Genomic DNA, 26,491 nt, shown 5'->3' with positions numbered 1-26,491 from the left:
TAATGTTTTTATTAATGTATTACAGTTCCACATAATTGTGGGGTTTATTTTGATGTTTTCATGCATACATATAATTCAATCCTCAGTTCTCCCCGCTTCCTTCCCCTCCTTTTGATCCCCTTCCTCTGTTTAATTGGTCTTCCTTCTATTAATTTATTTTTTAATTGGTACATCATAGTGACACATGTATGTAGGAGAGTTATGTTCATTCCAGGGAATGGAAATTTTTTATGGAAAATAAAACTATGGTTTGACCGAAGTTAACTGACTAAATTAATCAGGATCTGAACATAAATCAGAATGGAAAAGACTGACTCGTCAGAGGAAATGAATCAGGCTCATCAAGCTAACTATATTTAGCATCTCCTAGGGAATTGGTGTGGGATGAGAGTGAGTTTTAAAATCAGGAAAAGGAAAAATTCATCAAGTCATAGTAGAGCCTGGAGATTTGTTTATGCATTTTAATGTTGGAAACTTGAGATAGCTTTGCTTCTCCAGGAAGGAGAGTATAATCTGTAATTTTTCACAATTGAGAAGAAATGTTTTCCTGGTGCCTCCAAATCCTAGAGCAGCTCAGATGAGCCAGGGTCTCTTGCTGCTCTCTTTTGTCTGTTTCTGCTGCTTTCCCATCCATCCATCCATCCATCCATCCATCCATCTTTAAACTCCGCCCACTTTGCTCATGTGAAAAGTATGCCTGTGAAAAAGCTTCCCTTTCAGGAAGCTCTTTTGGGCAATTTTCTTGTGTCTCCAGGTAGGCAGCTCACCCCTGCCTTGGGACACCTCTCTACTCTGTTTTGATCTCTATTAGTTGGCTATAGAATCACAAGTTTCTTTGCTTGTCTTTTGCTCCTCCGGGGCCATGACTTACTACTGGGCACAGGGAGAAATCTGCAGACAGTAGTAACAGATGGCACTTACTGCATGACTAGAACGTGGCCTAACATCAGTGTTCTTCAAGGTTTTCGTTGTGTTAAGGGTGCTCGTTGAAAACGCCCATTTCAAACCCCAACCCCAGCTAGTTTCATCTGGACCCAGGGGAATCTGTGTTTTAACAAACACCTAGGTCACCGTGGTACAGTTAGCCAGGCAACACTGGTTTATGAAACGCTAGTCTGGGTTCCTTGTGTCTCCTTTAGCCCCCTGCTGTCTAACTCTGGATGCTTCCCTCCAGTAAAGGAAGGACAGAGGAGGTCATGAGGCAAACTCAAATCAGGAGAACACACTTAGGTAAAACTGAAGTCTGCCTTGGAAGTCAAAGGTTCAGTCTACAATAATAATTCTGCATTGATGTTATTTATTCCCCTTTTCTCTGACTTCCTTTTTCACCAGCACTTAAGAGCTGGCCATGTTTAATGTTATGTTGGTTGATTCTTCCTCAAGGTGCCCTTGAATAGCTCTTCAAAGCTAGGAAAATTCATGCAGTTGGAAATTGAATGGTGATGAGCTTATCTGTCAACTGCATGGTGTCCCTCATCATTGTGTTCTGGGCTGTAAATCTGTAGTCATTGATGGCAAGCGCTGTTCATTTTATATGTTCGTATAGCCTGGGCTGCCGGCCCAGTCTGTTTGGATTGCAGAAATAACAGCTGTCATTTATTTTGCCTCTACTTTTTACTGGGTCTGGGCTCAGAGTTTTCCATTTTGTCCTTCGATCCTCATAAATACCTGAGATAGGCTTTACAGAGGGGAAAGTGGGGCCAGGGAAATTTAAATAACTTTTCTGAGGAACACAGCCAGGAGTAAAATATAGCTCAGGTTGACCCCAGAGCCTAGGTGTCTGTATACACAGAGGGCCAGCTTCTAAGGGCACACCTTGGAATTTCACAGGTGATGGATGACACATAACTAGATTGTACCTGTGTTAGTCAGCTTTCTATTACTGTAACACCTGAGATAACTTATAAAGTAAAAAGGTTTATTTGGGCTCATACTTTCAAAGGTTTCAGTCCTGATCAGGCAGGCCCATTGGTTTTAAACTTTTGCCAGGGAAACTGGATGGCAATGGTGGGGAGTAAAGAGTACAACAAACTGTTTACCTCTGCTTGCTGTTGGCTGGAATTAAAACTGTTTCCTTTGACCATGAATTGAAAGAAAAAGGGAGACTGAGGTCCTACTATTCCCTTCAAGGAATGACCTAATGACTGGAAGGTCTAGCACTCAGCACATCTTTAAGTTTCTGCTACTTCCCAAGAGTGCCAAACTGGGGACTAAGACTTTAACACATGACACCATTGAAAATCCAAACAACAGCCATCGAAGATCCAAACAATAACAGTCTCAAAGCAAAACTTAAGCCCTGGTCTTCTGAACCCAAGCATAATTTTGTTTTCATGATCTCACACATGGGAAAAGAGAGAAGTTGGGCACAAAAATAATTCTGTTAGAAAAAAAACAAACCAGGAAATATCACTGATTTTCCTTTATGTGTTCAGATAATTTAGGAATTCTTGATTCTTTCAGCAATTGTAGTTTTTAAAAAATACTAAAAGGCTAACTCATGCTGTTATCTGTGGTCTCCAGACAGGTTATCCGGGCTCTGCCCTGTTTCACCAACTGCTATTCTGCCAACTTTGGGGGAAATGCTGAAACAGTTGCAAATTCTTCTTGGTCCATGTTGCAAAACCTCCCAAAGTAAAAGCTTTATTAAGCTCACCAACCATTGTGGAGCCTTCTAATGGAGAAGGGACAAAGGGGAATGTGAAGCCGCAGGGGTGTCTGTTAGACTGAAGGCAGGCTGGTTTTGTGGGCATTAGGGTGCCCCGCAGTTCTTGTGAATGTGAACACATAAACCGGACGTGGACAGCAGAGTACACAATGCCCGGGGCAGTCAAGCCTGTGGCTAGAGCTGGCAGAGAATGCTGGGCCCCAGCATTGACCTGTCTGTGCTGTCTGCTCTGCCTGAGACTGGTGATGTCCAGGGCAAGCTCTCAGAAGTGTGGGCATCCCCTATGCATGCCGTCCCCTGGAGGTGGCCCTGACAGCCACTCAACTCAAACATGTTGCTATTTCTACAGTGCAGCATATGAACATTCACCACAAGTGGGATAGAGTCAATAGATAGACTCTCATTAATTCAGGTCAGTTTGCAGTCAAGTCACAAAAATATTGTTTTTCAGACGTTTCTGCATTTTGAAATTGTAGAAAAGAGACTTTAAACCTTGTAGTAAAATAGGCCAATGGGAAAAAGAAGCCAATTCCAGAATTTAGACCTGAGTTATGCTTTATAGTTTACAAAACACTTTCCCTTTCATTATCTTATTTGTGAATTAAAAGGCTTTCGTATTACAGATGAGGAATCTAAAGATCAGAGAAGCTAAGTGGCATAGCCAACATCACACAGCTAGTGATCAAGAGGGCAAGAATAGTAGAGTCCAGATCCTCCATCTCTAGATTCTTAGAACTTTCCACACCATAATGTACACATCATCTAACAAGCCCTGAAGGGTCAAGGTTGCAGAGGCCAAATTCTTGAACACAGTCCCTGAATGCAGAATGAAAGCTTCCCACCAAAGAAATGTCAGACTCTGCAATTTCCACTGACAGAGCTCAAAAGGGAAGGATAAGAGTGGAAGAAGAACCTTGACCTTTAAATATTGAACTAGAGAGTCCAAGGTGCTTGGATCAATATCTTCAGACCTAGAACCCAGCTCAAATGCTTGTAGTCCAGTGGTATTTAGATGAACCATTGCCTACTGCCTGCAGAAATTCTAAAAGAGCATTTATTAAGCTGCTATAGGCCAGACATCTCTCCTCATAACACTTGGAGGTGTTGTTACCACATTGTTCCCCCTTGACGTGGCCAAGGCCAAGGGCTGGTGAGTGACCAGGTGGGGTTGGCCAAGTCTGATTCTGTGCAAGGGCCTCACTCTTAGGTGGTACCCTGCACAGAGCAATGGTGGATCCTGTGACCCTCTAACCACAGGAGGGATGCCTTTTCCTCTGATGCCAGGCTGTCAATCAGTAGATAATCTAGTCCCCACATTTTACAAGCCTTGTGTCCCAGAAACCCAAGTGCAAGTTGATTCAGGGGCTTGATTTTGGTGGTGCAGCTCCCAGCAGTAGGGAGGGGCCAGGGAGTTGTCTGTGTTCAGGAAACCACAGCTGACACCAAAGGCTGGACATCAGATAAAGTGGGGGGTGGGGTGGGGGAAGGATGGAGGCCAAGGTTAACTGTGAGGAGCCTTGCTCTTCTCCCCAGGAGATGAGATTCTGTCCTTTGGGAGTAGAGAATCACTGAGTGCTTCCGAGAAGGGAAACAATGTGGTTTTATTTCCATGTGTGATTCTTATGTGGCTTGGATATCAGAAGTGGCTTCCTAGAGGAAGTGGCATTTTGGCTGGGAGAGAAGGGTGAACAGGAAGTCAGCAGCCAGATGGCTGTCCCTCCAGGGCAGAAACCATTGTGACAGCCAGGGAGCAGCCCAGGTCTGTTCAGATTCACAAAAGGAGTCAAACCACTTTCCTGCATTGAGCACCTCCTGTATGCATGCACATATACATATCATCTCTTTTCATCAGGGAAAAAACCCTGCAGGGAAAATCCCAGCTCCTGAGATGTGGATGTGGGATCAGAGTCGTCCCTGTCCGACCCAGGGGCCTGTTCTCTTTCCATCCCACGCCCATTACCTCTCCCCAGAGGGGTCATTTCAACTCAGAGCAGAGGGAGGGACAAGACAGCAGACACTCAGGCAGAAATGAAATTTGGAATCAAATTTTAAAGCGCCTTGGCAGCTTGGCTGAGTGGCTGTTCCAAACCTGCCCTCTCTAGATCCCACTCCTGCCTTCCAGCAGCTAAAGGGCTGCCTTATCTGTGGGATTGTCTGGCAGAGGAGAGGAGCCTTCCCACAGGACCAGAGCTCATCCCATGAGCAGCTCCGCCGGCTTGGTTACTGCTCCTGTGTCTTTGGCCTTCTCTCCCTTTGTTTTCTTTTCTGAGAAATCAGAAATCATGAGGAAGAATTGTTTGGCTGAGCAGGCCACACAGCAGCAAGCACTGCTCAGAATGTAGGAACACGGGGACATTCCAGAGAGCCTAAGTGTGGTAGGCAGGGCGGGATCCTGCTTAGCCAGCAGGAGGGAGATGGAGCCAGCCACTAGGCAACCCACGCCCTCTGCCTGCGTCTCAGCAGAGGTGTCTTCCTGGAGTCCAGGAGCTGAGGGCTCCTGACTAAAGGGCCCAGGGAAGGGGCTGCAGGGAGGGGCTCATTAAAGTGCTCTCCCAGACCCATTGACAGCAAGGGTCCTTCACACACTAGTGGCACCAAAGATTAACTTTGGGGTGGATGGGGTGGTTAAATGAAATGTGACACGGATAGATAAATGATTACAGCCAAACTTGCCTCGTTGAGCCCCCTGGGGTCATATCAACTACAGTGAGGCTGAGTGAGAAGAGGTGAGCGCCCAAAGAACCTGGGGTCATCTCCTCCCTTGGCCCAGCCTCAGAGAGGTGTGACCAGGATAAACAACCATGGGGCTGACTGAAAAATGATGTTGTCAAATCTAAATAATTCACTTTCTTTTTTTTTTAAAGAACAATGGCTCTTTGCATATGTCATGAAATTTCCATGAAAAGTCCGGAGGCCCTCAATGATCAGTCCGCCCTGGACCCTGTGTGCTCTACATACTGATCTCTTTCTTCACGTTTTTTATTGTGTGGTGGGAGGTGGCTCCCACAGCCTGCCCTGGGGCTCCTCATGTCTTACTGAAGGCTCTAAATGCTGCCTCTTGAATAGCCTTTCCCCATCCAGCCCTAGAGATCAGTCACTTCCTCTCCTTGCTACCTCTAAAGAGCAGATGGACTCCTCTTGTTTGAAGATTTTTTTTTATTCTCAACTAATCACAATAGGGACACAGCAGAGAGAACAAAATAGCAAGCACAGGGAGAGAGCTCATACAGACCCCTTCCTGTGGGGCTGAGGAGAAAGTGTTGGACCAGCCTGATCAGCCACTGACTTAAGCTGTGTCACCTGGAGCCAAACATCTACCTCCTGCTAACCTCAGTCTTCCCTCTGGAAAATGGGGATGATAAGATGGCTTTACATGTCCCCAATGGCTAGCTTAGTGCTTAGTATGTCATAGGTGCCCCACAAGTGACTTTGTTGTTGCTGAAATAGGATTAAATAGACCCTTGGAGGAGTCTGAGACTCCATCTCTCCATCTTCATTTCGAAGGTGAGGCTCATCCCTTTTCTTTGGTGAACACTTTCAAGCTTGTGGGCTGCAGATGAAATACGCAGAACCATGGGGTTAACCAATGTCTCTCCAGCTGCCCTGTCTGTCTGGTCAATGATTTGCAGTTCTGAGGATGGAGAAGGGGCTGCTGCCCTCCCCATTGGGCCCTGGATGCATTTGAGTAAACTGCCCCTTGAGAGAAAGGAGTGTCTAATAATCCTTTCTCTCCAAAAGGTTAACTCCAACTGTTCTCAGGGTAGTGAACATACAGTTTTATTATTGCTCTCAAGGTCAGGAGGCAAAGGCATCCAATTGCGTTTAACATCTTGGAACATGCTTCTTATCAAAGCTGAATTTCTGTCGGGTCTTCTACCACCTCTGCAACTCTGAGTGAGTGGTTTCTTAGAGAGAATCTGGCCAGAGCTTTGGCATTAGCTGGGGAGTGAATCACTGTCCCCATCAATGTCACACCAGCTGCTCTAGCAGGGAGCCAGTGCTGCTGTCTCTGAGAATCCAGGTCCATGAAACGCCTTCGTTCCCAGTCTCCCTGGAGATTTCCTTCACATGTGGCTGCCCCCTCCCTTTTTTATTTCCATAAAACTTCTTAAAAATTTATTTATTATTTTATTTTATTGCATTCTAGTCTACATAATAGTGGAGTTCATTTTGACCTATTCATAAATGCATATGACATAGTTTTTCCCATTTCAGGCCCCAGTGCTGTCTCCTTCCCTCCTCACATCCCTGCCTGATCCCACTTCTCTGTGCTATTGCTCTGCTGTTTGTTTATTTATTTATGCATTACATTTATATATAAAATTGGCATGCGCTGTGATATATTCATACAGGCGCACAGCAGAATCGGCTCGACTTTATTTCCTGGTTCTTCTCTGGCCTCCCCGCCCCCTCACTGCTGGTCCCCTGAATCTACCCTGCTGCATGCGCTCCCATCGATTTTCTGGAGATCTCCCCTGCCCCCGCACTTTTTTTATTCCTTACTATGCTCTAGCTTCCACATATGAGAGAAAACATTCAAACTTTCACTTTCAGAGACTGGCTTATTTCACTTGGCATGACTTTATCCTTTTACCCGCAAGTGATATAACGTTGTTCTTCTTTATGGCTGAGTATAATTCCACCGTGTGTGTGTATGTCATATTTTCTTTATTCTTTCACCTACTGATGGGCACCTAGGCTAGTTCCATAACTTGGTTTTTGTGGCTTGTGCTGCTGTGGACATTTGTATGCACGTGTCGGTATAGTATGCTGATTTGAGATCTTTTGGATAAATACCAAGAAGTGGGATAGTTGGGTCATATGGTGGTTTCATTTCTAGCCTTTTGAGGAATCTCCATATTGCTTTCCAAAGTGATTATACGAATTTGCCATCTTGCCAATAATGTGTAAGTGTGTCTTTCCCCTTGCCAGCAATTATCACTATTTGTATTCTTGATGTTGCCATTCTGACTGAGGTGAGACAAAATTTCAGTGTGGTTTTGATTGGCATCTCCCTGTTTGCTAAGGATGTTGAACATTTTTTCATACATTTGTTGGTCATTTGTATTTCTCCTTTTGGAAAATGTCTTTTTAGATCTTTTGCCCATTTATTGAGTGGGTTATTAATTTTTTTCAGTTAAGTTTTTTGTAGGTTTTACATATTCTGGTTATTAATCCCATGTTAGAAGAATAGCTCACAATTTTTTTTTCCCATCCTGTAGGCTCTCTCTTCATAGTCTTAATTGTTTCTTTTGTTATGAAGAAGCTTTTAAAAATATTATTGTAGGGGCTGGGATTGTGGCTCAGCGGTAGAGCACTCACCTAGCATGGGTGGGCAGGACCCGGGTTCACTTCTCAGCACCACATAAAAATAAAGGCATTGTGTTGTGTCCATCTACAAAAAAAAAAAAAAAAATTCTCTCTCTCTCTCTCTCTCTTTAAAAAATGTTATTGTATTCCTTTATTCCTTATTTATTTTTATGTGATGCTGAGGATCAAACCCAGGGCCTCACACATACTAGGCAAGTGCTCTAACCACTGAGCAACAACTGGAGCCCCACGTAGAAACTTTTAAATTTAATGCTGTCCCACTTATTGATTCTTGGTTTTATTTCTTGAGGTTTAGGAGTCATATTAAGGAAGTCAGTGCCCACACCAGTGTGCCACAGTGGTGTTCTATGTTTTCTTCTAGCAGTTTCACTGTTTCTGGTTTAATTCCTAAGTTGGTCCTCTTTGAGTTGATTTTTGTGCGGGGATCTAGTTTCTTCTACCCATGGCTATCCAATTTTCCCAGCATCTTTTGGTAAAGCAGCTGACTTTTCTTCAACTTATGCTTTTGGCACATTTGTCAAGGATCAGGTGACTCTATAAATATGTGGATATGTCTCAGTATCTTCTAGTCTATTCCATTGGTCTTCATATCTGTTTTTTGCCAGTATCATGCTGTTTTGTGACTATTACTCTGTAGTATAATTTGAGATCAGGTATGGTGACACCTCCAGCCTTGCTATTGTTGCTCAGGATTGCTTTAGCTATTGGGGGCCTTTTATTCTTCCATATAAATTTGAAGACTGTTTTTTTCTAGTTCCATGAAGAATCTTGTTGGTACGTTCATTGGGATTTCCTTGAATCTGCAGACTGATTTTGGTGATTTGGGCTGCCGGCCTTTGAGTCCCGGTTGGGAGGTGGGATTGGGTTAGGGATGAATCTTGCAGTCACTCTGGAGATATCTGCCCCCTTTCCCTCTGAGGTCTGATGGGAGATGCAGAGTTAGGGAGTGGGACTGCTGTGGGCATCACCTCGTGCTCTCTCTCAGCAGCTCTTTAGAAGCAGGAAAGAGACTGAGAAGGGGCAGCAAGCTTCAGATACCCTGGGACTCATGAATCACTCCTCTCTGGGAGTCAAATCAAGAGAACCCATACGCAGGGGTTGGAAGTAAACCAAGCAATTGTCTGTGAATGAGCCACTGAAGGTCTGGACCCCTCAGAAACCCCTGTATGTAGCTGCAGGGGACAGAAGCCGTGGGATTCATAGCAGAAACCAATTCACATGTAGTTTCGGATTTGGTGAAAAACTGTGTGAACCAAAGGGGAGCTTCAGGCTGGGAACTGGAGAAAGAAAACCCTCCAGGAGCCAGAAGTCGCTAAGCCTTTCACACCCTATGGAGAGTGTCTGTCCCTTGGGCATCCAGCCTGCAGCATCCCACAGATGCCCCAGTGTGTACCCCCATTCATCAAGCAAGCTTTGGCTTGTAATTTTCCAGGTATTTGGTATGCAGAGACAGTTCAGAGTGGCTGAGGTGGGTAACAGACCTGGTTGGCTGTTGTACTTCTCATCAACCAATGAACAGGCCTTCTGACTTCCAGATAGTCCCCAAGAAGTGGAGCATAAGCTGGGTGAGGTGGCGCATGCCTGTAATCCTAGTGGCTTGGGAGGCTGAGGCAGGAGGATGGCATGTTCAAAGACAGCCTCAGAAACTTAGTGAGGTCCTAAGCAATTCAGCAAGACTCTGTCTCCAAATCAAATATGAAACAGGGCTGGGGGTGTGGATCAGTGGTTGAGTGCCTCTGGGTTCAATCCCCTGTACCAAAAAAAAAAAAAAAAAAAGGAAGAAGAAGAAGAAGAAGTAGGGCATACCCCAGGACCACCCCGAAGTAAGCCTTCCATTGAGACCCTGCGACCCCTGCTCTCCACGGTTCCTTCCTGCACTGGCTCAGCTCATGGAAGCTGTAAGGAATAAGACGTCATGCTCCTAAGTCAGTAAATGAACTTGAATGTGCTTAGTGGTCCCTAATGGGACCAAATCCTAGCAGGACAGTCATTATTAAGTGTAAAAAATAGAAGGGTTAAGGTTGTTATAAGGTATCGCTCAAACACTTAAATGGAAAGAGCAATGGCAAAATCTCAAGTAGCAGCTACTCTTTCCCCTTCTCAGAATGATCTGTGCAAATCGAATCCCTTTAAATCGACTTTGCCCTCACCAGTGTCGAGAACAGACATGCTGTGATCCGAGGCGCTGCAGCATTTCTATGATATCCTCCATTGTTTTTTCCTGTTGACTTTTACTTTTTTTCACTTAGAAATGTCAGTGAATCGATAACATTTAGGCAGGGCATTTTAGCGGCTCAGCACGGGGTTGGCAGAGAGACGGATGGTACGAGACGTGACTTTCACCAGAGCCACTTCATGCAGCTGTGCAGTATCTGCACAGCACAACCCCATAGCGCAGCGTCATCTGCTGTTCACATTGTAGCCTGTGAGGGGGCCTCCCTCCCCCCAGGTCGCCCATTAAATGTGTGGTATGTGGGCAGGGGGTCTGGCACATTCAGGGAGCTTATAATGTAGTCTTATAATACAGTTTGGTTGTGAAGGTGACAGCTGCATGTGGAGCTCCCATGGTGACTCCGATGTGACATTTTTTGCTAAGTGTCGGAATTCAGCCTGGAGGCTGGATTCCTCCAGTGGGAGTTTCGGTGCACATTCATGAGAGGAGGGGGCAGTGGAGTGACTGGAAGCCAATGCATGGAAAGAAATTGGGACTCGAATAAGCAGACACTGAGGGGCCCTGGTGTCCCTTTGTCGTGGTGTGAACTGATAAATACAAATCAATAAGAGTGTAAGTTATAGGTTATAGATTAGTAAAAAAAAATATATAGATTATAGATAAAAGATTTTGATAAGTGAGATAAGACAATTATAAAGCAGGAACTGTCACAGACAGCTCAAGACCCCATTTGCTGCCTTCTGTAAATAAAAAACTGTTACAAGAGCTGTTTCTGAGAAACTGAAATGAAAGCTGTTTTCTTATAAAAATTGTCTTTCTGTACTTTGTACCCCACAGATTCTACCCTACTCACGATGCAGCGGTGGTCGTGGTGAGCTACATCCTGGGTGTGAGTGCCCTTGTGGGTCTACATGACTTTGAAGTAGATTCTCGCCCTGCTGACCCCTGCCCAAATTCAGGATGCGACTGTCTAGCACCTGCTTGAACCCAGGACTGTGGTCACCTGAACTGCAAAGCTAATGCTATTTTAGCTTCTGTTTATTGCTTGCTTGCTGACTGGGAAATTCCAGTCCTGCCCAGAGTCCACAGGTCCCACTTGTTAATGTTTTAATTTCTGTGATTGGCTAGCTTACATGACGATAAGCAAGTCGCTGAGTTGTGTTTATGTTTATATTCTCTTTGGATGGACCAAGAAGCTGCTGTCCTCCCACAGAGCTTGAGTCTCTGCCACGGGTGACAGTCCCTAGCCCAGGTAAATACGGCTCTCTTTTGATTTGAAATTCGGACTTAGAGTGCTTTCTGAGGCGTCTCCCCATAACACTTTCAGCAGAATTAGGGACTAGAAGACGTGTGTACTCTTGTGCTGTGACTCCTTCCTCCCTGGCACTGTGGACTGTCACCTTAAATGTGATTGGCTGGGAACAATTTCTTAAAGAGTCCTAAACAGAGTCAGTATGGTTATGTCAACTCATGATTTGATGGCATAGATGAGTCTAGATGTGGGGGTTGGTGGGGGGGGATATAATGTTATTCAGCTCAGGCTGCCCTGACAAAGTGCCACAGACTAGGTGGTAGGACTTTATCTTCTCACACTTTGAGAGATCAGAAGTCTGGGAGCAAGGTGCTGGCATGGCTGGCTCCTCTCTGTGGCTTCTCTCTGTGATGCACAGGGTCTTCCTTCTGTGCATGTTTGTCCCTAGTATCTCTGCATCCCATTTATCTTCTCATAAGGGCCCCAGGCAGGTTGGATAGGGGCCCACATCAAGGGCCTCATTTTAACTCAATCACCTCTTTAAAGGCCTGATTTCCAAATCCAGTCCATTTCTGAGACCCTTGGGCTTAGGGTTCAACCCATGAATTTGGGGAGGGGCACAATTGAGCCCACACCACAGCCCCTCAGCCCTGCAGGGAAAGGGAGCTTGTGCTCCACGGGAGCGGTGATTGGCTACCAGAGGTGGACTGCAGCACGCCAGACAGAACTCCCGCCAGAGGCGTATCCCAGCTCCCCAAAATGTGCAGTACCTCCATTCTGGGGCCTCAGATCTAAGTCAAACCTGCCTGGGAGAATGTGACGGAACCAGAGTATGAGGAATCTGCCAATATCATAGCAAGACAGAAGATTTCCACCTTGGGACCATCAGACCAAGGTGAGCAAGTCAAAATCCCTTCTAAGATGGTGCCAGCCACAGAGGACCCTGTACAGTAATATCTGACAGATAACACACAGAGGGAAGTGTGTACCTCTTGTGGTGCAGAGTCAAACTGAGGTGACATGTTTAACCAGTGACATGTGCTTAAGCTGGTTGTATAAAGGGTATGTTGTATTCACCCTCCTTCTATATGGCCCTCATCTGTAAAAGCAATTAAGCAATGAGTAATTATTCCATTCATTTTTCTGAGTGTTAGAACTATGCTACAGGCACTTACCTACCACTCATTACTTCCTTCAATCTATACAACTCTTTGAGAAGGATTTTAACTGACTTCCAGGACCTGAAGGCAAACAGAAAGCAGACCTCATCTCCAGGTTTGGATCTAGCCTGACCTACTCCATAGCCTGGGTGCAGAACTCTGTAGAAAGACCTGGAAAGCAGGGCCTTGGGCTGGAATCTCTGCCGTAGTCAGTTTGGCTGGCCTCCCCCCGGCGGCTCCCTTCTGTTGGGGAAGGGACCTGGTGGAGATGGATCTCAAGGAAGGCCACAGAGTCCCTGGGCTGGCTTGCTAGGGTGGCATTCAGTTGGTTGAAGTGAATCTCTGCCTGAGGATGGTGTTGGAGTGGCAATGATGGTGGGAGGGAGGATGAATTGGTGCCTCTTCTCTGGTTCTACATTCAGTTTTCTTGGTCAGAGAAATTGGATTACTCAAGAGGTTGAGAAAGGGAACACTGGTAATTAAGTTCAAGGAGATGGATTGCTTTCGGATGTCCAGTCTCCTCAGTGATTACATTCTGCCTGCGTGGCAGTGATGGATGGCCAAGGAACTGAGAATTTCAGTCCTCTTCCCAAAGGTTGGCTTTACTTGCTTCTAGGCAAGACCAAAAATGATCACTAATTATTAACCTCTTCTGCTGGAGTCTTTGCAAAGATATCAACTCTTGGTGGGTTATATATGACAGCAGAATGCAATTCAATTCATATTACACAAATAGAGCACAATTTTTCATGTCTCTGGTTGTACACAGAGTTACGCCATTTGTGTTTTCATACATGTATATAGGGTAATGATGTCCGTCTCATTCCACCATCTTTCCTACTCCTATACCCCCCTTCCCCTCTGCCCTATCTAAAGTTCATCTATTCCTCCTATGCTCCCTCCCCATCCCTGTAATGAATCAGCATCCTTATGTCAGAGAAAACATTTCGACATTTGTTTTTTTGGGATTGGCTTACTTCATTTAGCATTATCTTCTCCAACTCCATCCATTTACCTGCAAATGCCATGATTTTATTCTCTTGTAATGTTGAATAATATTCCATTGTGTATATAAACCACATTTTCTTTATATGTTCATCCACTGAAGGGCATCTAGGTTGGAGCCATAATTTAGCTATTGTGAATTGTTCTGCTATAAACATAGATGTGGCTATGTCCCTGTAGTGTGCTGTTTTTAAGTCCTTTGGGTACAGACCGAGGAGAGGGATAGCTGGGTCAATGGTGGTTCCATTCCCAGTTTTCCAAGGACTCTCCATACTTCTTTCCATATTGGCTTCACCAATTTTCAGTCCCATCAGCAATGTATGAGTGTGCCTTTTCCCCACATACTTGTCAACACTTAATTGTTGTTTGTATTCTTAATAGCTGCCATTCTGACTGGAGTAAGATGAAATCTTAGAGTAGTTTTAATTTGTATTTCTCTGATTGCTAGAGATGTTGAACATTTTTTTCATATATTTGTTGATTGATTGTATATCACTTTCTGAGAAGTGTCTGTTCAGTTCCTTAGCCCATTTATTGATTGGGTTATTAGGGTTTTTTTGGTGCTAAGATTTTTGAGTTTTTTGTATACCTTAGAGATTAGTGCTCTATCTGATGTGTGAGGGATAAAAATTTGCTCCCATTCTGTGGGCTCTCTATTCACCTCACTGATTATTTCTTTTGCTGAGAAGAAGTTTTTAGTTTGATTCCATCCCATTTATTGATTCTTGATTTTAATTCTTGTGCTATACGGGTCTTATTAAGGAAATCTGACATGATGAAGATTTGGGCCTATTTTTTCTTCTAATAGGTGCAGGGTCTCTGGTTTAATTTCTAGGTTCTTGATCCACTTTGAGTTGAGTTTTGTACATGGTGAGAGATAGGGGTTTAATTTCATTTTGTTACATATGGATTTCCAGTTTTCCCAGCACCATTTGTTGAAGAGGCTTGGCACCTTTGTCTAATATGATATAACTGTATTTATGTGGGTTAGTCTCTGTGTCTACAAGTCTTGGTCTACAAGTCTATTTTGGTGTTAATACCATGCTGTTTTTGTTACTATTGCTCTTGTTACTATTGTATAGTTTAAGATCTGGTATAGTGATTCCACCTGCTTCACTCTTCTTGCTAAGGATTGCTTTAGCTATTATGGGTCTCTTATTTTTCCAGATGAATTTCATGACTGCTCTTTCTATTTCTATGAGGAATGTCATTGGGATTTTGATTGGAATTGCATTAAATCTGTATACTGCTTTTGTTAGTATGGTCATTTTGAAAATATTAATTCTTCTTATTCAAGAATAAGGGAGATATGTTTTCATCTTCTAAGGTCTTCTTTAATTTCTTTCTTTAGTATTCTGTAGTTTTCATTGTAGAGATCTTTCTCCTCTTTTGTTAGGTTGATTCCCAAGTATTTTATTTTTTTGAGGCTATTGTAAATGAGGTAGTTTCCCTTTCAGAGGATTTGTCACTTTTATACAGAAATGCCTTTAATATATGGGTTTTGATTTTGTATCTTGCTAATTGGCTGAATTAATTTACTATTTCTAGAAGTTTTCTGGTGGAATTTTTTGTGTGTTCTAGATATAGAATCATATCATCAGCAAATAATGCTAATTTGAGTTCTTTACCTATTCAAATTCCTTTAATTTCTTTCATATGTCTAGTTGCTCTGGCCACTGTTTCAAGAACTATGTTGAATAGAAGTGGAGAAAGAGGGCATTCCTATCTTGTTCAGTTTTTAGAGGGAATGCTTTCAATTTTTCTCCATTTAGCATGATGTTGGCTTGGGGCTTAGCATAGATAGCTTTTACAGTGTTGAGATATGTTCCTGTTATCCCTAGTTTTTCTAGTGTTTTGAAAATGAATGGGTAATGTATTTTGTCAAATGCTTTTTCTGCATCTATTGAGATGATCATGTGGTTCTTATCTTTTAAGTCTATTGATGTAATGTATTACATTTACTGATTTCAGTATGTTGGACCATCCTTGCCTCCATGGGGTGAACCAGGGATGATCTTTTTTGATATGTTTTTGTATTCGATTTGCCAGAATTTTATTGAGAATTTTTGCATCTGTGGTCATTACAGATACTGGTCTGAAGTTTTCTTTTTTTGATGTGTCTTGCTTGGTTTTGGAATCAGGGTGATATTGGCCTAACAGAATTAGTTTGGAAGTGCTGCCTCTTTTTCTATTTCCTAAAGTAAATTGAAGAGTATAGGTATTAGTTCTTTTTTAAAGGTCTTGTAGAACTTGGCTATGTATCCATCCAGTCTCGGGCTTTTCTTTTCTTTTCTTTTTAATTTTTTTTTAGTTGTAGTTGGACACAATATCTTTGTTTTATTTATTGTTATGTGGTTCTGAGGATCGAACCCAGGGCCTCAGACGTGCTAGGTGAGCGCTCTACCGCTGAGCCACAACCCCAGCCCTGGCTTTTCTTGGTTGGTAAACTTTGATGGCGTCTTTTATTTCGTCACTTGAAATTGATTTGTTTAAATTGTGCGTGTCATCCTGATTCAATTTGGGTAAAACATATAACTCTAGAAATTTGTCAATTTCTTCAATATTTTCTATTTTCTTGTAGTACAGTTTTCAAAATAATTTTTAATTATCTTCTGTATTTCTGTAGTGTCTGTTGTGATATTTGTTTTTCATCATGTATGTTAGTAATTTGAGTTTTCTCTCCTCTTTGTTAACATGGCTAAGGGTCTGTCAATTTTATTTATCTTGTCAATTTTTTCTTGTTTGAATTTCATTGATTTCAGCTCTGATTTTAATTATATCCTGTTTTCTACTGCTTTTGGTGTAGATTTGTTCTTTTTTTTCTAGGACTTTTAGATGTAATATTAAGTCATTTATTTGTTGACTTTTTCTTCTTTTAAGGAATGAATTCCATGCAGTGAACTTTCCTCTTAGAACTGCTTTCATAGTGTTCCAGAGAATTCGATATGTTGTATCTGTGTTCTCATTCACCTCTAAGAGTTTTTAAATCTCCACCTTGATGTCTTTTGCAACCCATTGTTCATTCAGTAGCATATTATTTAGTCTCCAGGTGTTGGAGTATCTTTTATTTTTTATTTTATCATTGGTTTCTAATTTCATTCCATTATGATCTGATAGAATGCAGGGTAGTATCTCTACATTTTTATATTTGCAAAGAGTTGCTTTGTGGCATAATATATGGTCTATTTTAGAGAAGGATCCATGTGCTTCTGAGAAGAAAAGTGTATTCTCTTGTTGAAGGATGAAATATTCTATATATGTCAGCTAAGTCTAAGTTATTTATTGTTTAATGAGTTCTGTGGTTTCTTTGTTCAGCTTTTGTTTGGAAGATCTATTCAGTGGTGAAAGAGGTGTGTTAAAGTCCCCAGAATCATTGTGTTGTGGTCTATTTGACTCTTGAACTTGAGAAGAGTTTGTTTGATGAACATAGACGCTTTATTGTTTGGGGCATATATATTTATTATTGTTATGTCTGTTGATGAATGGTTCTCTTAAGCAGTATGAAATCTCCTTCTTTACCCCTTTAGATTAACTTTGGCTTGAAGTCTACTTTATTTGATATGAGAATGGACACCCCTGCTTGCTTCCATAGTTCATGTGAGTGGTATGAATTTTCCCAACCTCTCACCTTCAGTCTGTGGATGTCTTTTCCTATGAGATGAGTCTCTTGGAAGCAGCATTTTGTTGGGTCTCTTTTTAAAAATCCAATATTCCAGTCTATGTCTTTTGATTGATGAGTTTAGGCCATTAACATTCAGGGTTACCATTGAGACATGATTTGTATATCTAGGCATTTTTGTTTATTTTTGGTATTTAACTTGACTTAGTTTCTCCTTTGATTAGTTTTTCCTTTAGTGTAATACCTCCCTTTGCTAATTTTCATTGTTGTTTTTCAATTCCTCTTCATGGAATATTTTGCTGAGGATGTTCTGTAGTGTAGGCTTTCGAACAGTAAATTCTTTTAACTTTTGTTTATCATGGAAGATTTTTTACTTCATCATCAAATCTAAAGCTTAGTTTTGCTGGATATTTCTGGATTTACTGGATTTATTTCAGAGCTTTGTATATGCTATTCCAGGATCTCCTGGCTTTGAAGGTCTGGATTTGAAAAATCTGCTGAGATATGAATTGGACTCCCCCTATATGTGATCTGATTCCTCTCTCTTGTGGCCTTTAAGATTCTGTATGCTAGGCATTTTCATTATAATGTGCCTTGGTATAGTTATGTTGTAATTTTGTGTATTTGGTGTCCTGTAAACTTTTTGTATTTGATTTTCCAATTCATTCTTCATGTTTGGGAAATTTTCTGACATTATCTCATTGAAGAGATTGTGCATTCCTTTGGTTTGAAACTGTGCCTTCCCCTATCCCAATAACTCTTAGATTTGGTCTTTTGATGCTATCCAATAATTCTTGGATGTTCTGCTCATGCTTACCATCTTCACTGAGCGGTCAACTTTATTTTCCAGATTATATACTTTGTTGTCATTATCTGACATTCTGTCTTCCAAGTGTCTAGTCTGTTGGTGATGCTTTCAATTGAGATTTTTATTTGGTTTATTATTTCCTTCATTTCAAGGATTTCTGATTTTTTTTCAGAATCTCTCTTTCTTGAAGTAATCTTTTGCTACCTGTATTTTCTTCCTATGTGTTTATTGGTGTAATCAGCGGATGCCTGTATTCGCTCCCTTATCTGTTTCTTGGTGTCATCAACAGTTGCCTGGATTTGCTCTCTTATCTCTTTATTTTTGCCTGGATTTGCCCATTTAGGTCATTCTTTAACTCATAGATCATTTTATTTATGAAAATTCTGAACTCCTTCTCTGACATTTCACCAACTGTGCAGTCCATGGGTTCTGTTATTGTGGTATCTTGGCTTGTTTGGGGCACTTTCCTCCCTTGTTTTTTCATGTTGTCTATGTGATTTCCTTACTTGCACTGTGGATCTGTAGTATCTGTGCGTATTATAATCTTGTAGTATCTGTGCAGATTATCTGTATCTCACCTTAGTGTTGGGCTTCCAGACCCTGCTGGTGTCCCAGGATGGATACTACTGCAACTAAAGGTGTGGCAGCAATAAAGGAGGTAACTCGAGATACCAGTGGAGGTGCCCCAAGGTGGATGCAACGTCTTTCAGAGATGAGGTTGAAAGGGTGGGCCTTACACTGGCTTTGTGATGCCTGCTCCAAGATGTAGCTGCTTCTAGGCCCTGCCTTTGTCCCAAGGTAGAGGAATGGGGAAGGCTATGCGGATGGCTGCAGTATCTCAAGATGGAAGTGAGTTAGACCTGGGATCCTAGGTGGTGGTGATGGTAGGGACAGACCCAAGCTTACCCTGGGCTCTGGCTTCTGTGCAGGTCAGCAAGGCAGATCTGGGCTGGGCTTGAGCTCCATTGGGTGTCTACTGGTGGCAGGATGGACTCAGGCCTACCCTGGGCTTGAGTTCCCACAGGTCAGTGAGGCAGGTCTGGGCTGAGCCTGACTCTGGTGGGTGCCTACCTGTGGGTGGAGGTGTTCCTGGGCTGAGCCTGAGTTCTAGCTGGTGACTACCAGTGGTGGGATGGACTCAGGCCTACCCTGGGCCCGAGTTCCCAGCAGGTCAGTGAGGTGGATCTCCAGCTAATGATTTTTCTACACATAATATTCGACAGCCACAGACCCCATGAAGTAATAATATGAAATGTTATTTACTGGTCACTTACTATGTGCATGATTATTATTGCAGATCCCTGCCTTCCTCACAGTCTCCTCCAGGCCTCAAACCCAACCAGCATTCCCTTGCCACCACTGGTTCTTACAGTAAATATGATCACTGTCCTCAATTCACATGATTAAACAAAGGCATGAAGAGATTCAGTGACTTGTCCATGCGACACACAATGGAGTTGACCTTGGAGCTGCCCAGCTTGTTTACTGCCAACCCCACTAACTACTGTGACCACGGTCAATTCTTCCACGCAAGTCAAACTGGTAGCACACAGTTGTTCAAGTTTTTGAGCCAACTATATGTCGGCACATCTCAATCAGAGTGTCCCAGACCACACCAAGCACTAACAAGGAGGGTCAATCACCTTCAGAATGTTGATCCACACCAGTTGGGACACAGAGACGTCCCTGGAGTCAGCTCTAGTTCATTGTCCCCAGGAACTCCTCTCCATTCCGGATGGTGGGAAAGCATCTCTGTGACTGCAGGGATCCTTTTGAAAGTCCCGCAAGAGACCAAGAAGCTCTGAAGGCTTATAAAGCAAACAGACAGGAGGAGAAACAGGAAGGAAGGTGCCTAAACCAGAGGAGAAAGGTGATTCACAAGGCCACCAGCGAAGGGCCCCAGGAACGAAGCTGGCTTTTAATTTTTGTTGTTCTGTTTTACCAGATGATTCTTTTGAGTCAGTGCTTGGCTATAAATATAGGTTAATTTCCAATTCCTCCCCCAAGCACTGGACAGATTTTGCCCACATCTTTTGTGTGTTGGAGAGGAAGGACATTCACCGTGCATGGACTGTGTGAAATTGTCAGCCGGGGGCGCTGGACTCGTCTACTTAGATCATCTTGCAGAATCCACTGAGGTCAGGCGCATTTTCCCAAAGCCTCCCCTTGCCCTCTGATCTCCTGCTGAGGACACCCAGCAAACTAGAAGTCAGAGGGGCACAGACAATACGAGTTTACAGGGCAGCCTCCCTGGGCACCGAGGGGTGTCAGGGTGGGAGAGCATCTGGAGGGGCAGATGGAGATGCCCACAGTGTCCAGGCTGGTCTTTGAGGGTGTGATCTAGGGGACCTGAGGACCTTAACCTGGTTTGAACTTGGCTGATGGAACCTGCAGAAGGAGACTAGGGATTGTTAACTAGCCCAGGTCCACTCGTCCTTAGGATCTTGATCTCCAAGGCTGGAAATCTACACTTGCTGGTGGGAGGCCCACTGACAGGAGCCAGGAGACCTGGGGCCCAGGGCATATCTGCTATGTGGAGCGTGTCTGTGGGCAGGTCCCCTTTCTGGGCCTGGCTCCTCATTCATGAAGTCAGTGGGTTGACCTGTTCTAGTAACTTTGGTCCCCCCAGTGCACCCGCCTGCCTGACCAACCTCTAGCGCTGTCATCCCGCTTGACCTGGAGGGGACTGGGCCTGGGCCCTGCCATTTTCCAACACATCCCAGGTGATTCTCAGGCTCAGCTGGGTTTGGGAAATACTGGACTAGATCCCCACCTCTGGTTCTGGGATCCTCTTGCAAGTGTCAGGGGATCATCAGTTCAAAACCTAACTTGTGCATGAAAATAGCACAGAAGGAGTTTAGCACTTTATTGAGGATGTGATGGCACATTTGTGATAATTATTTATTCCTCACAATGTTCTCTAGGTTGCCATAGTTACCACACCCATTTTCATAGTTAAAGTAATTGAGGTCAGAAACTTTTTTTTAATATCCTTTTTTTAAGTTGTAGATGAACACAATAACTTTATTTACTTATTTATATGTGGTGCTTAGGATAGAACCCAGCACCTCACACATGCCAGACGAATGTGCTACCACTGAGCCACAACCTGAGGTCAGAAACTTTTGAGATTCTTTTAGCAATATATGCTGAGCACCTACTGTGCATCCTACACTGTTGTGGGTGCTGGGAACACAGAGAAACAAAACAGACCTGAGCCCCTGCTCTCAAGGAGATGGATCATTAGGGCTACTTAAGTCCCTGTGCTTTTAACACCTGGTCATTACTCCTAGAATACCCTTTCACTCTCACAATGTCCCAATTTGGATGATAAAGTTATATTCCACAGATGAACAAAATAGATGGTGATGAAGACAATAAAACAACAATCCTGTCTACTAAAATATGCCATGATTCATAGGTATATATTTCTGACCGTTTTAGGCATCAAAACACTGTGGTTGACTTGTGTGGAATGGATGCTTAGGTTGGACAAAGAACACCTCTCTGAGGAGGTGACATAGAATCCAGATGTAAATAGCAAGGACTTGCTGGCCATGTAGAGACCTGGGGGTGGTGGTCCAGGCAATGGGAACAGCAAATATAAAGGTCCCAGGCAGGAGGAGGTCAGTCCTGTCTAACATCTCACAACGAACAGGCTCCTCTAATACATATTCAGCCCAAAATATCTTCAAAAGATCATTCTGCATTGTTAATGTGGTTGTAAAATTGTGCAGCCACTTTGAAAAACAGAATAAGGTTTCTCAAAAAAAATTCAGAAAGATTTTCATATGATCCAGCACAATCGCACTTCTGGGTACACATTTCTGGGTGTACATATAATTGAAAACAAGTTCTCAAATATTTGCACATCCATGTTCGTAGCATCATTCTTCACAATAGCCTAGAGGTAAAAGCAGCCTGAATGTTAATCAACAGATGAAACAAATATGTATACACATAAAATGGAATATTATTCAGCCTTAAATAGGATGGGAGGGGCTGAGGATGTGGCTCAAGTGGTAGCATGCTCACCTGGCATGCATGCGGCCTGAATTCAATCCTCAGCACCACATACAAACAAAGATGTTGTGTCCGCCGAAAACTAAAAAATAAATATTAAAATTCTCTCTCTCTCTCTCTCTCTCTCTCTCTTTTTAAAAAAATAAATAGGATGGAAATTTTGACACATGCTTCAACATGGACAAAGCTGTATATATTATGTTGATTGAACTGAACCAGCCACAAAAGGGCACATACAGTGTGATTTCATGAGCATGAAGTAGCTAGCGTAGTCAACTTCACAGAAACAGACAATAGAACAGTGGTTGCCAGAAGATGGAGGAAGGAGGAAATGGGGAGTTTAGTGGGTACAGAGTTTCAATTTTGCAAGAAAACTTTGGGGACGGGTTGCACAATAATCCTGTACACTTAAAAATGGTCAGATGGTAAATGCGATGCTATGTATAGTTCATCATAACTAAAGAAAAAAAGATCTCCGGCTGTAGGGTAGATGGTGCACTGTTGGGTGTCATGTACGGAAGCAGGGACGCTGGTGTTAGCAGGCTATTGTGGTCACCTGGGCTGGAGGGGATGGTGGGTGGCAAAGACATTATAGAAACGGATAGATTTAGGATATCTTTCTGTGAAGAGCCAAAAGGACTAGTTGGTGGTTTGCATGTGGAGATGAGCTGATGTACCCAAGGTCACCAAGCTGCTAAATGGCAAACTGAGACCTGAACACGTGGCTGACTCCAAACCTCACACTCTCACTTCCTCTCCAAACATCCACATCTTCCAATATCATCTTTAGGGACTAGAAATATCACCTGGGACTGCACTTGTTTCCAGTAGGTCCAGGTCATGCTACTGAACAAATGGTAATCCCTTTACAACCCTGACCTCTAAAAATGCCACTTGCTTTTCACAGACTTCAGCTTTAAAGCGCTGTTTTTATTTCCGATCATTACCCACTGAGCTGGCCTTCCTGCCAGCAGCTCACAGTTACAGTGCCTCCTTGGGCAACTGTGTTTTTGTGTGGCTTTGTGACAGCGACACCGCAGTCATTTGCCTGTGGTTTTGTATACAGCTGGTGAATTGGGATCAAGACCTGAGTCAAGCAGCCTCTGAAACTCTTCTGAGACCACAGAAATCCCTGGTGGGCACAGTGGGGGATGGCCCCCTCAAATCTTTTGTTTTCACCTCGGTTCATTAATGTCTAGGTTGCTAGGAAACCAAACAACAGCAGGGAAAGGGCTTTCTGAGGTTGCCTGACGCCCAGTTTGTGTTAATGGCCACAAACTGCAGTTGTACTCCGAGGTTGCTAAGGTCTTCTGAAGAGGTCAAGGTCCTCTTGTGGCCAGTTTGTCCTCTTTTTCCTTACCTGGTTCAAGGAAAGGCTCTCAGGGAATTGGCCAAGTTGCCAGCTCTGGGATGCTGGTGAGTCCTTGGTCCTCTGTCCTCGGCCACCCTGGAGGGTGTGGCTGGATCTGAGCAGAGCAGAAACCTCCTGCCATCGCTGGAGCCCACACCTGCCCAGCCCTCAGGGGAGGCAGCAAGCTTGTGTGGTGGGGTGGGCTGAGCAGGGAAACCCCTCTCCCCTTTTCTTCATGGCCGTTTTTTACAAAATTGATGCTGTTGCTGTGAGCAGGCGTTTTCAAACTGTCCTGCGCCCGGCAGCAGTAGCATTATTGGGAACTCCTTGGGACTGCAGTACGCCACATGTCCTGAATGAGAAGCTCTGGGTCAGGGGCCCCTAGGTGATTCTGATGTGCACTCACGGGAACCCTGTCTCTGGAATCCAGCCTTTGCTAACTGCGTGGCTTCTGTCAGCTTAGTTCTCGTCCAGTAGCTCCCCTCACCTTGCCCGCCCCCCGACACCTCCAGGATGCCCATCAATCCTCTTCCAATGACACCCACTGTTTCATGGCTTATGATTTGTTAGCAAGTAGTTCCTCGCTAAAATATGTGTTCAAAAAGAAATTACTTCTGTTAAAATTCAAGATTACCATTTTAGTGTGACCTTTCTTAACTCAATGTAAAATCTGAATCACGGTGCTTATATTATGATTCAGAATCTTGCTTCTCAGAGAAAAGGAAGCCAGGGTCACAGGCATTCATCCTTCCTGTTGCTTGAGGTATCCAACCGAATTCTGCAGGTGGTGACTTTGCACATATAAGGGCAGGACAGCAGAAGTGCCCTCCCCCTTGGGGGCAGGCTTTAAAGGCCAATCTGCAGGGGGGACAAGGTTTTTTAACTGTTTTGGTGACACAGCCAAAATCTTAAAGTGAACATTTTTGGTGACAAGCAAGAGGTAAGAGAAATTATCTTTGCCTCCTCCCAGACCGTTGGGTACTCTTTCCCCCTCATCTCAACTCAGGTGAGATTCTGAGGTCTCAGAAATAATGCCCGCCGGAACCAGTGGGTGGGCTGGGATGGGCGAGCTTAGTGACTGCTAGCTGCACTGATGGCTAGTGGTCAGCAAGATGGAAGGAGGCTAATTTCCAACCCTGTCAATCAGCAACCAGAGCTGTTACCTAACCTCCTGTGCTTCAGTCTCCTATATGTGAAGCAGACATAAGAGTATCTACCTGCCAGATGTGGTGGTTCATGCCTGTAATCTCAGCTACTCAGAAGGCTGAGTCAGGAGAACGGCAAGTTTGAGGCTAGCCTCTGCAACTTAGCAAGACCCTGTTTCAAAAATAGACTAAAGAAATACTAAGGACTGGAGATATAGATCAATGGTAAAAGCACCCTTAGGTTCAGTCTCTAGACCCCAGTACCAGAAAAAAACAAAGACCATGCACACTCACATACTCACGCACATGTGTACACACACACACACACGTGCACACATACATGCAAACTACCTTTCATGATTACTTCCACAATTAATGATGAACAGCAGATATTTTAAAATTCTCTTACAATTTAATTAAAACATTGCCTGGTTGACTGTTTCCTGAACATCTATTAAACACAGAACAGGTCCTATGGGCCCTGGTGCTTGAGACTCACATCCATCCACTTAAAGAGCCAACCAATGTTCATTGAGCTCCTGCTCAATTCTGGGTCCTCTTCTAGGTCCAAGTGCCAGGAGGGCTCAGAGCTGGAGAGTCCCCACTGCAGACACATGCACACTTGTACCTGAAGCTGGCCAAGGCAGGCAGGAGGGGTGGCGACTGTGGGTAGAGAACTCCTGGAGGTCACTGAAAGACCTCAGTCCTCCCAAACTAGGGGGAAGGAGTCTTGGGTCTGTGCCCTGTTGACAGCAGGCAAACCTAAGGGTGGATGTGAACCTGCAAGTAGAGAGTTGGAGTGCACCTAGTTGTCTGTCTTCACCAGAGGACCACAGATGCAGGAGGTAGAAGTGTTGGTCCTTTGCCCAATTCTCCTTTAAACCGTCATTAAGTCCTGTTTCATGCTGAGGGTCTGACCCAGGCTTCCACTAATCCATATGATGAGTCACGTCCAAGAGTGATGGGTCAAGTGGAAAACAAGCATGCAAAGCATCAAGAGGGAAGACACACCCCATGTCTTACCCTAACTGAAGATGCCTCTCCCGTGTAACTTTCCCTTGATTTCCACACGAGTCCCATGAGATTGGCAGGGGCTCATGATCTCACTTCACAGGGGTGGATCAAAGCACCGATGGTAGCTGGACACAGACACAGAGCTGGAGACAGGCTCCTGGCTTCCCAGAGGTGGCCTGGCCCTCAGGGGCCTCCCTCGTTCCCTCTGCTTCAGGAACTGCCCCTGCGAAAAGCTGGCAGTTGTGATGCTACTTGTATTTTTGGTCACAATTCTCTGGTTGCCACTCAGACCTGTCCAAGGCTGAAATGTGTGTCCATCTCAGTTCTGCTTTCAGAAAAGAAGAAAAGGAGTTGGCCCAGCGGGGGCCAGTTTCAAGGGGAAAGAAGATGACTCCTGGGTAGATGCTGGGGTGGCCACAGGAGGCTGCACAGGAGAAAGGTGAGACTCGGGGCTTCAAGGGGTGGCCTTTTCTCCTAGGAGAGGGCCCTTCGGCTGCCCTCCTCAGCTGGGACAGTGTGAGTGAGTGAGTGTGTGTGCAGGGCTCCTGCTGCTGTGGCTAAGGGACTCTGTCCCCTCATGGACCGACACTGGAGTGCCAGGTCAGTGAGACTCCTTCACTTCTGTAGGAGGGCCTCTTCCTGAGCTTGTGGGCGGGGAAACAGGACCTGGTCCCAGACAGGCCTCCCCCTCCTACAGACTGATGAACCCCTGGAAGCAGGTGGGGTCACTCTGCTCTTCTGAAGGACCCACCAGAGTTGCAAGACCTCATTTCTCAGTGTTGCAGAAGATTCCTGAACCAGGGGATCAGAAGTCCTGGGGTTTAGCCTTAACATTGGGCACTCTATTTTGCAGTCACAATTCTGACCTTCCATGTCACCCTCTGTGCCCATCCCCACCCATAGTGCCTGTCCTTGGTTTTAACCCTTCAGAACAGTTGCCTG

The 26,491-nt window shown here is 44.1% G+C and overlaps 1 long non-coding RNA gene across 1 annotated transcript; it reads left to right on the top strand.

The window, feature by feature from the left end:
* Positions 1-10,335: 10,335 nt before the first annotated feature.
* LOC124106786 (uncharacterized) lies at positions 10,336-22,135 on the top strand. The gene is made up of 3 exons (XR_006856157.2): positions 10,336-11,424; positions 12,073-12,319; positions 19,314-22,135. It is a non-coding gene; the product is annotated as an uncharacterized LOC124106786 (long non-coding RNA).
* Positions 22,136-26,491: the final 4,356 nt, after the last annotated feature.

This window comes from Marmota monax, unplaced genomic scaffold (genome assembly GCF_021218885.2).
Source record: "Marmota monax isolate L192 unplaced genomic scaffold, Marmota_monax_Labrador192_F-V1.1 WCK01_AAM20220418_F8-fsc00003, whole genome shotgun sequence".
Lineage (NCBI taxonomy): Eukaryota > Metazoa > Chordata > Mammalia > Rodentia > Sciuridae > Marmota > Marmota monax.
Note: the sequence above shows the minus strand (reverse complement) of the source record. Positions and strands in the feature narration are given on the sequence as shown.